This window comes from Myotis daubentonii, chromosome 3 (assembly GCF_963259705.1).
Source record: "Myotis daubentonii chromosome 3, mMyoDau2.1, whole genome shotgun sequence".
NCBI lineage: Eukaryota > Metazoa > Chordata > Mammalia > Chiroptera > Vespertilionidae > Myotis > Myotis daubentonii.
The window spans coordinates 119860799-119865120 of record NC_081842.1 but is presented as its reverse complement, the minus strand read 5'-3'; the positions used below and the strand labels follow the sequence as shown (position 1 = coordinate 119865120).

The window sequence follows — 4322 nt, the reverse complement described above, 5'->3', positions numbered from 1 at the left end:
AACTGCAATATTTACAGATAATAGGATCATCTGTAAAGAAGAAATAGGGGCTTATTTAAAATGCAAACACATACTTCCAGTCAAGTTGGCAGAGTAGGTAAATGCAATGCTCACCTCCTCCCACAACCCGTCAACATTACAACTAAATTACAGAACAACCATCATTGAGAACCACCTGAAAACTAGCTGACAGAATTTTCATAACTAAAGATACACAGGAGTCACAATGAGACTGGTAGGAGGAATGGAAATCCAGAATGGGCAGGTCCCATACCACATGCACCAAAAAGTTGCTGGTTTGATTTCTGGTCAGGGCATATGCCCAGTTGTGGGTTTGGTCCCCAGTTGGGGTGTATGTGAATGTGTGTGAATGTGTGTGTGAGAAGTGGGAGAGGGAGGCGGGGGGGGGGAGAAACAGTCAATTTTTCTCTATCACATTGATGTTTCTCTCTCTCTCTCTCTCTCTCTCTCTCTCTCTCTCTCTCTCTCTCTCTCTCTCCCTTCCTCTCTGAAAACAAAAAAAGAAAAGGAAATGAGAGGGATATCTGAGCTGTGGAAGTCCCATGATGAGCAAAGGGTCCCAGCCCTACACCAGGACTCCAGTGCCAGAGGAGACATCCCCAAACTTGTGGCTGTGAAAACCAGCAGAGACTGTGGCTGAGTGAGCCGGAGGTTGCTGGAGACCTAAGCACTGCAGGTCTTAAAGGGTCTGTGCGCAGCTTCACTTGCTCACAGACTCACTCACTCAGCTCCAGCGCTGGCGCTGCAGCTTGGAAAGTGCCAGGGACATACCGGGAAGAAGTATATTATCTCGTTTCAAAGTAGAGGGCTAGAGGGGCGCCTCTACTTTCGACAAAAGCGACAATTGTTTCCCCATCCAGTCAGCAGGCGCAGGTGGACACCAAATCTGAGTCTCCATTAACTTGGCTAACACCATTCACCTACCCTGGTTATTCCTGAACACAACCCCACCCACTTGTGCCCTGCTAGAACAGTGGTTCTCAACCTTGGCTGCACATTAGAATCACCTGGGAATCTTTTTAAAATCCTGATTTCTGGGCCTCATCCTCCGGAAATTCTGTTTCTTTGTTACTAATGTTGTGGTCCCACCCCATAACAAAGAAACAGAATTTCCGGAGGATAAAGCCCAGAAATCAAGATTTTAAAAAGATTCCCAGGTGATTCTAACGTGCAGCCAAGGTTGAGAACCACTGTGCTAGAACCTCTTTCACTGGTGATTCCACACAAATTGACGGCCTTGGTTCAAGATGCAGACTTTACTAAAATGTCTCAAAGGTTCACCAACTAGGGACAAGCAGTGTCTGGCCTCAGCATGCCCCATAACTCTTACTAAGCGGCCCAAAGCCCTGCTCTAGTGGCAGTTGGCCTTGGGTCACAGTTCAGCTTCTCACAGCCACCTCCAATCCCAGCACTGGCATCAACCATCTCCTACCAGGTGGCCCCAGGCCAGGCACAGGCAGTGGCTGACCGTGGCCTGACCAGAGTACCTCCCAAGAGGCCCCAGAATCAACATACCCAATGGCTGGTTTCAGACCAAATCAGAGCACCACCCACTTACCTCCACAAACAACACACCCAAAGGAGGGACTTGGCAGGCTCCAGAGCCCCGCTGAAGCAAATCCCTATCCATGTGGTCAGCCCTGCACACCAGCTCATATGCTGGACTCACGGCCATTCCTCACAGCCAGTCGGTTTGAGGGCCATTCCCTCCTACTGACATTGTAACAGCAATCAAGGCCCAACTGCAATAGGGGTGCAACAATCTACACACAAGGAACAGCCATGTAGCACCCAGCGCAGGTGACAGGGGGCTGCATCCCTGGGCCCCACAGAACACCTGCTATAGTAGGTCACTCTCGTAAGACTGGAAGATACAGCAGCTCTACCTAATACATAGAAAAAAACACAGGGAGGCAGCCAAAATGAAGAGACAGAGAGACTTGTCCCAAAGAAAAAGACAAATATCCAGAAAAAGAACTAAATGAAAATGAAACAAGCAATCTAACAAATGCAGAGTTCAAAACATGGGTTATGAGAAAGCTCAGTGAATTTAGTGAAAATGTCAACAATGACATAGGAAACATAAAATTGGAGATAGGACTTTGGTGCAACTTTCCAGCAGAGTGGAGTGCTCCTCTGTACTGCGGCGATCTAGAGAAGAGGCGGGACCAGGGGACCGCAGCTATGACTGAGGCTAGGGTAAGCCCGCAGGCCTGCCTCTCGCAGATGCCCACCTCACCAAAAAACGATTGGACTTCATTCAGCAGTCATGTAACTACTAGCAGCTTCAAAAAGGAGCCAATGAGGCCACCAAAACCCTTAACAGAGGCACCTCTGAGCTCATTGTGATGGCTGCAGATGCAGAGCCCTAGAGATCATCTTGCACCTCCCGTTGCTGTGTGATGACAAGAATGTGCCCTACGTGTTTGTGCGCTCCAAGCAGCCACTGGGGTGGGCCTGTGAGGTCTCCAGGCCTGTCGTCTCCTGTTCTGTCACCATCAAAGAAGGCTCACTGCTGAAGCAACAGATCCAATCCATTCAGCAGTCCATTGAAAGGTTCTTAATCTAAACCGGTGGCTTCTGCCCCTGGGGTTGTATATCATATTGTCTGTGTTAGCCTGTAGGCTTTCCAGCTACCTTCTATTGTTATAAAATATTGTAGTAGTAAATCTGATTTTCATATTTTTTGGAAAAAACACACAACAGGAGACAGAAACATTCCCAAAGAACCAATCAGAAATAAGGAATACAATAACTGAAATAAAGAATACATTAGAAGGAATCAACTTCCCTAACCTGGCAAAGGAAATAGACATCAAGTCCAGGAAGCTCAGAGAGTCCCAAACAAGATTAACCCGAAGAGGCCTACACCAAGACACATCATACACATCATAATTAAAATGCCAGAGGTTAGAGACAAAGTGGGAATCATAAAAGCAGCAAGTAAAAAAGTTAATTACATACAAGGGAGCTTCCATAAGACTGCCGGCTGATTACTCAATAGGAATCTTGCAGACCAGAAGGGATTGACACGAAATGTTCAAAGTGATGTCGATCTATAATTGTATAGATCTACAACTATATCTATGTCAATAGGCATGCACTTTGTTGCCATTATTTTTGCTTCTGAAAACAATGCTAGAGTATTATTATTTACTATTTCTTTTACTTTTAAAGGAATGGGACTGCTGGATTCAATGGTACATGCAATTAAAACATATTATGGAAAATTTCAGACATATACAAAGTAGAGATAATAGTTAACATAATGAACCTCCATGGACCCATCATCCTGCTTCAACAATTACCAGAACATGAGCAATCTTGTTTCTTTTAAATGCTCTTTTCCCTCTCCTTCTCGCCACCTCCAACACACACTGGATTATTTAAAGCAGGCTGGATATATTTTTAAGGTCGAGACAAGATTTCCTGACATGCAAGATGAAGCATGTAAAAGAGAAAGAGGAGTCAGTTAGTTCCAAGATTGTTAAACTGGGCAGAGGAAAGGCTGGGGTGGCCATCCACTGGTGTGGGTGGAAATCAGGTGCTTGGTTTCCATCTGATCACACAATCTTTAAAGATGGAGAACCTTCATCATTATGGTCAGAGGGATCTGTGATGATGGAGTAAGAGTTGGAGAGATGCAATGTTGCTGGCTTTGAGGAAGGGACCCAGGAGCCAGGGAATGAGGGCACCCTTTGGGAGCTGGAAAAGGCAAGGAAATGAGGCTTCCTGGAACCTCCAGAAAGGAACACAGTTCTGCTGACACCTTGAAGTTAGTTCACTGAGATTCATGTTGGATTTTTGAGCTCCAGACCTGTAGGGAGATATAATTGCATTGTTTAAGCATCAAGTTTGCAGTCCTTTGTTATAGCAGAAAGAGAACATGAACACCCCCTCCTACATGAAAGGGTGGAAGGTAAGGGGAAGTGCTGAGGGGGCTGAGAAGCAGCCTGTGACATAAGAGAAAAACGAAGAGGAGGAGACGGCAAGAGATGGGCCATATGTTGCTGATTGGTCACATAGGATGAGGACAGAAATTCGGCCTTTGGACTTAGGAAGGTGGTGGGTAATTCTTTTGAAGAGCTTTCTGCAAAGGGGAACAAAAAAACAGGACGGTAATTAAGAGATGTTTGTTGTCATTATTTAAAACGGGAAAAGTGACAGTATGCTTGTAAGCTGATAGGAATGATACAGAGGAAGTGAGAACTGAGGGGAGGGGAGTCGGTGGAGCGCTGCCCTTGAGTAGCAGCACAGGGTCCAGTGCAGTTAGAATCAGCTTTTCAGGAATAAGAACGGCA

The 4322-nt window shown here is 45.9% G+C and overlaps 1 pseudogene; it reads left to right on the top strand.

The window, feature by feature from the left end:
• The first annotated feature begins 2205 nt into the window (after nucleotides 1-2205).
• On the top strand, nucleotides 2206-2593 carry LOC132229376 (NHP2-like protein 1; annotated as a pseudogene).
• Nucleotides 2594-4322: the final 1729 nt, after the last annotated feature.